General features: G+C 41.2%; 1 long non-coding RNA gene across 1 annotated transcript; it reads right to left on the reverse strand.

Annotated features, from left to right (window-relative positions):
* Nucleotides 1-2,186: 2,186 nt before the first annotated feature.
* LOC121813479 lies at nucleotides 2,187-11,658 on the reverse strand. The gene is made up of 2 exons (XR_006053727.1): nucleotides 9,557-11,658; nucleotides 2,187-5,900 (listed from the first exon to the last, which is right to left on the reverse strand). It is a non-coding gene; the product is annotated as an uncharacterized LOC121813479 (long non-coding RNA).
* Nucleotides 11,659-11,664: the final 6 nt, after the last annotated feature.

Below are 11,664 nucleotides of genomic sequence, written 5' to 3' on the forward strand. Positions count from 1 at the left end.
TAATAATTAAATAATACCATACATAACATGCTGCATTATTTTATATTTTAACTGGCCCCACAGAAGACCTGTCCAGCATGTGGGTAGGCGTGACGCTTGAAATGGTGAGCCGGTTAGTAATGACTCAAATTAGCAAAATACAGTACACCACAATGAACCCCACCAACGAAACATGCAAATAAGGATGAAAAAACAAGCAAAAACTTTAACTTTTAAGGTCAAATTGTGAAGATCAAAGTGACCTTTAAAGTCTCCCGAGTCACCAGAGGATAAAGATCAAAAGCGCAAAGCAGTGATGAGAAACCATTTGAGCTCAGGCACCCCAAGTCGCCGAAACTAACGATTAAGATTAAGCTGCAGTGGATATTAGCGTGCTAGTGCGGTGAGCCAGAGACATGCAAAGCACCACGAGAGCTGAGGGACAATAAACAGACCTAAAGGCCATGAAGGGCAAACCCTCAGCCCCACGAGGTGCCCTCTGCGTGCCTTGTAGGTCATAGAGGACACTTTAAGACCAGTAATGGTTGGCCTTTTGGTTCATTCACACAGAACCAAACTCTTTAGCAGCTAATAACAAAAATGACATGGTACCAACAATGAGCTGAAGGACACCAACACGTTGACCTGAGAGAAGCTGCAGAGGTGCGTGGGAAGTCTCTGGTACTTAGATGCCACAGAATCACACACTGTCATTTTATCAGGGTAGAAATATTAAAGTGAGCCATGGCATTATAACGATGGCAGGTTGTTCTACCGTGGTTCACTCTGCATTCAGCAGCTGCTCAGCAACTTTAGCCTCAGCGAGCACAAAAAACAGGTCTATGCATTCAGTGCACTAAATCATTTGACCCCGTCGCTTTTTCACACACATGAAGTATACCACTCTGAGGACTTGAGTGAATGAACTGCTGGTTGATGAGGCAAAAGAATAATTCTGCCAACAACACAAAAGCCTCCCTGGAAATGTGAATCTCTTCCAGTTCGCTGTCATAATGACTTCAGAGCGATGCTAACCGCACCACCCACCTGCCACCGCCAAGTTAAGGATGTAAACACACCCAGACTCTTTGATAGGGTAAGAAAAAAGAAGGGGGCATGAAAAGAAAGAGAGGAGGAGAAAAAGAGTGAGAGAATGGAAGAAAGGGAGTGAGTTAGTGCTGTCCCTTGGTATTCACAAACTTCCAGCAATTAAAGCTGTGGATTCAGAGCCAGGGAAACTTCCTTGAAGGTCTTGGCAGTGGCTCTAAGGCTATTCCTCCTCCACTCCAACACACACACACACACACACTGATCAGTAACCTGAACTGACCTCCAGCAGCCTCCATCGGCCCACAGCAACCCACCTTATCACACATTAACATGCACAGAACAATCCTACCCGAGCCTACATCAGCCTACACCAACCCACACTGACTGACTCAATACACAGCATTAGGAGACAAACACACACACACACACACACACACACACACACACACACACACACACACACACACACACACACACACACTTAATCTAGTGCAGCTGCCTAGTAACAGGTAGGATATTTTTACCTTTAGAAAAGTCTGTGAGAAATGGATTTTTTAGGAGTCTTAATTTAATATCACAGTCAAAGTGCTTTGAAAAAAAAAAGCACTTTCAATTTAATTCGTGACATATTATTTCAATTTTCTCAATTATTTACTGGTACGGTCCACAATAAGGCACTGAATATCCCCGGGCTCAACCTTGAGATAGGAAAATGGCATTAGTATATGTAGATATTTCATGTTTAAGGTGATATTAACTGACAACGAAATCTCTTTGGAGACTAATAGCAATATTGTATTGTACAGCACATGCACTGTGCTTTATTTAATAGTTGGCTATATGGTAGTTACTTAAATTTTAGGTAATATTAGGACCACAATCCCTGTTATCGACAAACTTCATTGTGATGAGCTCTTTGGAGACAATCGGTGTCTATCCAAGTGTTGTGACAGCTGAACTTCTGGATACTGAGATGTGTTTATTTTATCCACTTGTGTTAGATGAATATACAGAGATGGTTAAAGACAAACTAGAGGTTTTAATGCTCCACATCAGATTACATAGTAGATATAGATTTAAAAATCATAGGTCAACATGCAGGCCACAAAAATGACTTTCACAATTTCCTCATCGACTTATGTAGATCTTAGTTTTTGTGAGTGATGAATAAGTCAAGTGCTTCATGGTTGCCATAGTTAATTATTACTAGTGGACTACCCACTGTCGTGTTAGCATCGGCAAGGGAAGCTATCACATCAGCAGAAGTTTATTTATGAAATGAGGCAAAGCTTGAAAGCTTGTTCAGAGAACTCGAGGTGCACTGTGCCATACACATGCCTCACTTTCTTAACATTATGTGTTAAATGCACCCTTCCAGTACAGTCTATTGAAGCTGCAAACTTAAACAGACCATTGACTGTTGTAGCTGGCAGGCTAACTGATGAAACAGAGCTCCTCTTTATCTGTGATCACTTTTTCTTTTTTCATCATCACCTAACAAATTGTAGAATAAAAGTTACTGAAAAGGTAAAATATGTTCCTCAGTTAACAAGGCTGCTAAAACTCTGATACCAAACAACTTAATATGTACTTACTTACTATGTCTCATAGTGTGGCAGGTGACTCAAACGATCAAAGCTAAACACCAAAATATCAGAGTTTCATCTCTCGAGCCTTTAATTTGAAAAGTTCCATTTGACACTCGAATTTTTTATGTTTCAAAACTTTCCAACTTGGCTATAATTTCCATCTGAAATCGATTTTCAGAGTCAGGGATCGATGATGGCACAAGTCACTATGGATTAGTCGAGGCATTTTTTAAAATTCAATTTCTCAGTAATTCTAAGACTCATAATAAAATAAATCTGCCAAGTTATAGTTCGATGTCGCACCATAAAACCGAAACTTGCAACACAAAAGTGTCTGGTGTGCAGAGACATACACAAACAACACATACAACACCCAATTCTCTTAAATTTGAAATTACCGTGTGTGTCTGCGTGTGTTGAGGTGATACACTGAGACATCACAATCGTCAAGTGAGAGAACACAGGAGCACATTTCTGACAGTTGAACTGATTTTTAAAATCACAGCATTAATGTGCTCAGAACTGCAGAGACGCTCGTTTATCTCGTCTGTTTTTTTTTTGTTTTTGTTTGTTTTGTTGTTCGGTAAGTTATTTTGCACAAATAAAACAACCTAGACTGACCGAACTCAAACTGGCTGTTTTAGTTTTTACTAACTTATGTTGTGACTTAATAAGGTTAAATCTGTTTAGCTGATATCCAACCCTTGTTACAGCTGACTAAATCAGTCAGCATATGCCAGTGTCCAAAGAAGTCTTCATGCTGGGAGTGTGAAATAAACTCCTTGTATGCTACAAGGGTGGATAATACTACTATAATAGTAGGCTCCTCTGCCCAACAGCGATGCTAACATTTCCCTGTAATGTTACCTGCTGCACTATTATTTAAAAAGGCACATTTTTTCTATTTGTGCCATCAGTCGCTGTCTGCAGACTCTGGCTCTCCTGCAGAACATTCAGTGAATTCTGCATTTCTGCCCCTTCAAAGATCTGCTAAAGATTTCATCTGGAATAGTAACTTCTTATTTAGCCTAGTCTGGACATCAATAATATCTGCTAAGTAGCAGAATATATACACACTCCTCCTTATTTATTTAGTTTTTTATTTTCTTACGTGCTCTATTGTGAGATTGAAGCGACACAAGACCGTGTGCGACACAGACACACACAATTCAAACGTTTTCGAGTGGAAAAGGCAGCAGCACCTTGCGGGAGCAGACTCAAGGACATTTCTTTTATTATGCAACCACTCAGCTTCTAATAAGAAATTAACAACATGCAAGGCACAAGACAAACAGGCCCTGTCTCTTCATCTTTATTTCTTGAAGCATGTGTTGCAGTCTCTTGCAATGGTTCTGGCTGCTCTAGCATGTTGGAAAAAGTGCATCCCATGCATTTCTTTCCTGAAGGTTCCCTCTTTATATTGTGCTGTGAAGTTAACATGTTCATTTTAAAACAATCGTTCAGAGTTGTTTCTACACCTTGCAGAGATCATTTAATGGTTAAACTAATTAATTTCAGTAAACAACACAAAATTTGATGTGGGTGCCAGGAAGCGGTGTGCGGCAGGCAGGATTAGGACCCAAATGCAGGACTCAGGAGACTTTAAACTCAAAAAGCAGCTTTAATGCTGAAGTCCTTTAAGCAAAATACGAGACAGAGCTGGCGCCAGGAATGCAAAAAATCAGTCACAGGGAAACCGCAGCCCGACGGAGCACGCGGTATGATGGAGGTAACAACAAAGAACACAAGCAAACTGAGGGTTTAAATACACAAGAGGAGACGGGAGCAGAGGGGAGATGCCTGGGAGAAACAGCTGAAGCAAATTTTTAATGCGACATGAAATGCGTAAAATTAACCGAGTTACCAAAATAAGACAGGAAGTAACTGAACTCAGGACACAGAAATGCAGACTCGATACGTAGAAAACAGGGAACAGGAAACGAACCCAGATAAGTCTAACCACCACTAAACTTTAAACAGGACCTGAGAAAATAACAGAAACCAGCAAGGAAATATCTCAACAAGGTACAAAGCAGTAGGGACCTGGCAACCTGCCTCAGTTTCATATTATCCTCAGAACCGTTCCCTTTTCAGGGAAAAGGCAAGTTAGTTTGTTCTAAATCTAGCTGGACGTCACAATATTTCAACCTCCCAGCATATATATTAAAAAAACCCAGCAGAAACACCTGTAGGAGGATGCCATTTTTCACATATGTAAGTTTTCCCATGTCATTTTACCAGCTCCCCCTCTTAACTCCATCCCTCATTAAAGTGTAGGATTCAATTCAGAATGCCAACTAGCAGCTTTAAAATGTAAAAATGTCCAAGGGCACAGTGACGTCATCTGCTCATTTGCATTTCTGTGGCATCAGCAGTAATAGTTTGAGAAGGTCTGCGGGTTTCTTGGGGTAAGAGCTTCTTGATGCCAGCTAGAGTCAATTAAACAACATTTCTCTTCAAATTACTAAAAGCCACGCCTTACCAGAGTTCTCGTTTGCGTGATTCCGGAGTTCTGATGCCCAAACTGTGTGTACCAATTACATAAAGTAAGATATCTGAGAGTTCTAACTGAGGACTAAGAGGCTATATTAAACACTGCTCAAGAGCTTGCATGTATAAATAAATAATGGCTGAATACATAAATGATGTAATGTTCTGTGCTAAGCTAAGTCACGGTGAACACACAAGCCACGTCAGCTCACATGAGGGCGTCCTCATGTGTGCAGTGTGCAGTGAACCTGCTACGCAACGTGAGACGGAGCTGATTGCTATGGCAATGACTGACAATCACCCAACAAAATCACATTTGTTTAACTCTTCTTTAACATTTTGTGACATATTTGTAGTAAGTTTTAAACAAAGTTCACTGGAAGAAATATAGTGAGGTCCAGTGCATTAAAATACATCAGCTTAAATATAACAATGACAGATAATCAGGTTTAATGGCATCAGATGAAGCTGGACATGTAGCATGGCAGCAGCTACAGAGATGCTATTTTGTCTTTGTGTATTATTTTTATACTATTCACCTGAAAACACATATTTCACACACACTTCCAGCTGTGCCTCCCCCCCCTCCCCATGCTGCTGTAGTCGAGCTCACAGCAAGGAGTAAAAATACCAGGTACAGGTGAGGAAAACAGTATCTGAGAACGTGGGTCGGCCATTGGTTTGTTTCCTGCAGCTCAGCATGAGCCACATGTGCACGAGGATGTCTCGCAGAGGTTTGGTGTCGAGGTTCTGCAGCTCTGCAGGAGGTACTGTCGAATCCGACATATGTCTCTTATGAAAAAACAAAAGAACAAAAGTAAATATGGGTGGGACAGTCACCAGTTATGTGAAATAATAGAAATGTGAATACCTCAGTTGGGTGCAATCAAACTGTACAGATTAGCCACCTTTTCCGTAGTAAATAATATGATCAGACCTTTCCATCACGGCACACACAACACGGCCCTGAACCGAGGCTACAGCTAATGTCAACGTTTCCCAGTTTTAAAGAAAGTGAAAATTTCCTCCATTCATCCTCTGACCATGCTCCCCTGTCTCATTAAATACAGCTTGGTAGTTCTGTCTTATTCTTGCTGACAAATGGCACTGAAACGTATCTCTACCATGGCTACTACGTTAGCTGCGGAATAAGCATAAAAGCATGTAAATAGGATCAGTTCAGGTGTATAATGGATTCACATCATCCTTACATAGAGTGCAATCAGTGTGAAATGTGTTCCTTGAATAGTGACACTTAATTATAAATTAAGTTCAATCGACTCACCACGATGACAAGTAAAGTGTTATCTGTATAATACCAGAGATGGCTCTCACTGGTTTAACAAACAGCCCTCATGATGCAAACGGGGAAATACTGTCACATGTCTCCACACAAAGCTATTCAATTCAGTTACATTTTTCACTTTTATAGATATGCGTGTGTAAATGACCACGGCAGACCCGACGTGAACATGCTTTGCAGCATATTTTATTGATACACCCGGTTGCTGAACACACATACACAGCTACAGCTCTCCCGCTGCAAGCTCAACATACCAACAACAACACCCCAGACAGTTCCCAGTACAGATTTTAAGTCGACGGGGCATGATTGCGGTGCCGTGCAGGTGCATACATCTTCCCTGCACAGCACCGCAGACCACGCCCCGCCACAGCATGATATCACAACAATGTGTTGTTATACAGAGAAAATGCCAACAGTGATACAACCCCCTATGAGCAAGCACTTGGCGAAAGTGGGAAGGAAAAACGTAACTTTTAAGAGGAACCAGGCTCAGGGAGGGCGAGGGGAGGGAGACTGGACAAAAGACATGCTGAGGAAGAGAATCAGAGATTAATAATAACAAGAATAATAACAACGATTAAATGCAGAGAGGTGTGCAAATCATTGAGGTGCATTATGGGAAGCTCCCAGCAGCCTAGGCCTACTGCAAAGTAGGGTCACCTGATTCAGCTCCAACTATAAGCTTTATCAAGGTGTAGAAAGAGGGTGTCTGTCTCCTGAATTATTTATAAAGTCATTTAAGGCATGATTCAAATGTTTTGTTTACAAGGAGTAGCCAATCAAAGACAAATAGCTAAAAAAAGGTGAGGGGAAAAAAGACTAAGACAACAGATCTTATGATGATTATGAGCTACTCGAGCGAAATCCAAGAATTTAAAAAATAGAGCAGGAAATGAGCCTACTAGGTTGGTAGTAGGAAGCAAGGTAGCCTGTTTAATTTCCTTTCACAGCGTTCTGAAAGCTTTTTATGTGGCCCTTGTATCCACAGTGCAGCTCCTATCTAAGGCATGCTGTCTTAAACTTTTCCGGCCCATAAGCCAAATTTAATCATCTGAGTCTCGCCCTGGGACCCGGGCTCATTAAAATGTACCGGTAAACTTGTCGTGTCACCGGAATCAGGTCGTCTCTCTGCTCCCCCCCCTCTTAAGACACCTCCGTTTTAGACCGAAGCCAGAGAGCCACCTTCAGCTTCCTCACTGTCTCTGAGCTCTCCTGCTAACTTCCCTGCGAGTTCATCTGGAGTTCACTCCACCTTGTGATTTTTTTAAGTTGTAGCCTATGGCCCGAGGAACCCAGTCACAGTCTGCATCAATAATGCAAAGACCACAGACTGCTAACATCTCAGCCTTAAGCAAGAGGTCTGCTCGACAACACGGCGCTCAAACAAAGGCAGGCTGAAGACGTCTCAGACTATCTCAGCCACGAGGGAAGGAGCACCTATGCTGTTTAAAGGACACACACGCAAACAGAGCAGACACACAAGTACACTGAAGACATGAATTCTCTCTGTAGTTGTATAACACCCTCTTAGCACCAAGACATAATCAGGAGTGTGTGGTTCGTGTAGTCAGTCTACTGAGCAGGACTCAGTACAGCGTTCCTCAGCAAGGGTACGCCCACCTCACTCAAATACACACACTAAATGGAGAATACACACCCCGCTGCATCTCACCATCAGTGTGCTGGGAAACATCTCCAGCTGTCACATTAAAAACATCTCAAACTGAATCGAGGACAACGCTGGTCCGTTTCCCCGCTGACTGAGATGTTATTGTTGAAACGACTCTTTTTCCTCACATTTTCAATTAGATTCATAGTCGCCAGCGCTGCCGAACGCTTTGCATAAAAGAGCCTGTAAATCTTTAATTCAAGTAAAATGGAATGAAGCTCAGAAGTGCAGGTTTTCAGGGTGCCAGCGTCGATGTGAAACGCGTGTATGCGTGTGTGTCATTCTCTGGTCTTTTCTTGCATGCAGGGACTTTACTGAATTATTAAATCACTACTTAGGCTTTGTGGTTAAATGAAGCTATGCAAACAAGGACGAACTGTATTAAAAACACTCTAGCAGTAAGTGAACGCATCGTTTGGCAAAACTGTTTCAACGTAGTCTGTGAAACACACTTAAAGAGTAAAACAATATCAAATCGCTGTCTCCAGCACTTTCTGGTTGTTTCTGGGGCTCCTTAACTACTTAATCATTGACTTAATACCGCCGCTTCTGGACTGCTCCTAATCAGTGTGGGAACTGTGGAGCCATTAGCCAAATGCTGAGGAGTTTCTCTCCTCTAAAGCTTGAGGGGCTGAAGAGATCTGGGCACCCAAAGAAGCAAAAGGCAAGATAAATGAAGAGAGGTGGGAACGGCTCCAGGTGGAGAGGAAAGCATGTTTATTCACAATACGCGCTTTCGTGACGGCTTACTTATGCGCGCCTCCAAATATTAAACAAGTCTGCCACCTTCTCTTTTTGTGATTTGAAAAGTGCCACAGTGAGATGGAATGTATAATATAGCCGTCTTTTGTCAAAATCCAATTACTGGAATCTGAGATACTGCATATCAGATTAAACGGTGTAGCGCCACACGCGGGCCAGTTAATCTATCACGGAACAAAAAAAAAACACACGTAGCTACGATGAATCGGTCTCACCTGGATGTAATCCAAATATAACCTGCATGTAAAGTGTCGCTGAGAAACAAATCAGAGTCTGGAAAAGTGAAGGATTCGTTCAGAGCTGGAATTTTACCAGTAGGAAAAAACAACAACGTTCAAATTATGTCTGATTATCAAAAACACAGCACACCAATGGCTGTTTTCATTTGTTTTCGAACATCAGTTACACAATATTTTGTGTATTAACGTATATTTTATCTGCATACAATAAAATAGTTGAGGAAAGAACTTTTTTCGCTACGCAGTTTACAGAAACATGATGACCACCGGACAAAATTTAAACTGAAAAATATAACTTATGTAGCTGAAATAACCTCTTGTGCTCACTTTCACTTCACTAAAATTCAACTCAGGGGAGTGTGCTATTACATATAAATGCTTTTACCAACTACTCCATTCATGTTCGCCCTGATAACGGTTTTCTTAAAGGCTTTCCCATCCACGGTACACCTGCACAGCTTATTCCACTTACTCTGGCTGATTAGACTTCTGAGGACTGCGTGTGGGCGTGTACAGGCGCTGTTTTACTGACACCTTCGCCGCCCTTTTGTTAGCTCCGTCGGCCGTGTTAAGGGGGAACAAATTACACGTCTAAAGGTGTAATTTGTTCATTGTTAATCACACAGGGAAGTCCAGTGACCTGACAGAATTCCAGACATAGCTTCCCCCACTTTCACCCCGAGCAGAGGTCTACTCATCAGCCAAACGCGAAGACACCTGGCAGCCCTCGAGATGTGCGATGGGATGGAGTCATTTATCAGCTGTGTGACTGACTCTGCTGCTTAAACTGACAGTATCACACAGGCATTCAACATATTCCGGTTTAGGACTAATATTCTACATTCAGTTATTGAAAACTCAATTGTGTATTGTTTCCTGAGTTGCACAGAACAGAGCTGGATTTCCACTGGAGGACTTGTTAGACCCAGTAACCCTCGGTGAGGGGGTTAACAGCGTGCTACCCACCTGCAATGCTGCATACTGTGTGGCAAAGGTGAAACAGCTGCCTGGCGTGGCTGCAGGTTTCACACACCCTGCTGCCGGTGTGAAGAGAGAGCGGTGAATGGTTTAGCCTAATGTAATTAGGGAACAGATATCAGAGCCGCTGAAGGTAAACTGTGGTAAATCACATTTGCTTGGTTCTTCATCACAGTTAGAACTTCTTTCTTTCTACTTTCAGGCTGCCTAACGTGTTAAATATATAATTCCCTGATGCTCAAGACAAACATTTTGAGAAAAACATCTTTTCCCCCCCATGTTTTTCACAGCTTTTTTTTTTTTTAATGCATAACCAAACATTATTTTTGGACCACGTTGACAGCTCTATCCTTGGTTTGGGTGTTGTTCACTATTTTATTTTATTTTTTTGCATTTATTTCAGGATTTAACAAGCATCGTCTAATCTGAATTTTAAAATAGTTACTTATTCAGATAAAAACAAATTTAATTCAGCTTTTTTTTTCTACAGATTTTATACTGGCATTTAAGTGATCTGTTAAATAAAAAAAAAAGATTAAAAAATCTGTTTTATAATTAGTTATAAACTCAGGTGACACTTTAGATGTGTTGTTTTGCCCAAGTAAATTTCAAAAACATTAAATTTTTTTAAACTCAAAGCTTAAAAAAGCTCCTGTTTTTTGCAGCTGTGGTGCACCCCGTCTCGATGACCAGTTTTCACTCGTTTCTATAACAGAAAAAAACGTCTCTCCGGCTATGCACATATGTTTAAATCTAGCAAACTGTTTACACAATCCATGAAATCTCCAAAGGAGATGAAGAGGAGGATTGTGGTGTCAAAGCCGAACAGAAATATCTCTGTAAGGCTGCTCTGTGTTCGCTGAATGGCTGAGATTAACTTTCACACAGCTCACGCACCTTAATGCTGTGATTTCTGCAGGCTAGCACGGAAGAATATACCATGTTTTGGCAAATAAGTTCTTTGATCAACTTATCACGGTGTGCCAACTGGGGTTAAAAATAAAACCACAGCTTTTCTCAGGCGGCTTCACGCAGCACTTTGATCTCCCGTTTGACTAGCACAACATTTTTGGATGTATTCAGTCAGAACTCAGCGAGATGTACAGTTCTGGCCAAGAGGATATCTTTAAAAATACAGAAATTGGGATAGAGCTGTTAAAAATGTTTTCCTTTCTTTGGCGAGAATATGAAAATCTTGTTTGTGATCCATTTCAAAGGATATGCTACATCTCGAGCACGGATTCCTTTTTTTTTTTTAAGGAGATGCCAAATAACTTTAAAAGAAAATCGTTGGTATCACGCTGTTTTTCAATCCTTCTCAAGTTGTTGTAGAGGCGATCAGACTGAAGGAAAAAATGAGCTTGTAGCATAAAAAGAATGAACTCTTCTTGATTAATTCTGCAGCAGCATGAAAAATCTTTTCTTTTCTTTTAAAAGAACAGTTCCACAAAGAAGGAAAAGGTTGAACGTCTGATTTGTGCTATTTACATTATTTCCACTGGATAAAGTCACACGCACAACACTCGCTGCAGACATTTGTATGTACAAAGGCGCACAGTTGAATGAGCACAACCCAGACAAAGACACACACACACACACACA

Source organism: Haplochromis burtoni, unplaced genomic scaffold (genome assembly GCF_018398535.1).
Source record: "Haplochromis burtoni strain Fernald_Lab_line unplaced genomic scaffold, NCSU_Asbu1 Contig_1763, whole genome shotgun sequence".
NCBI lineage: Eukaryota > Metazoa > Chordata > Actinopteri > Cichliformes > Cichlidae > Haplochromis > Haplochromis burtoni.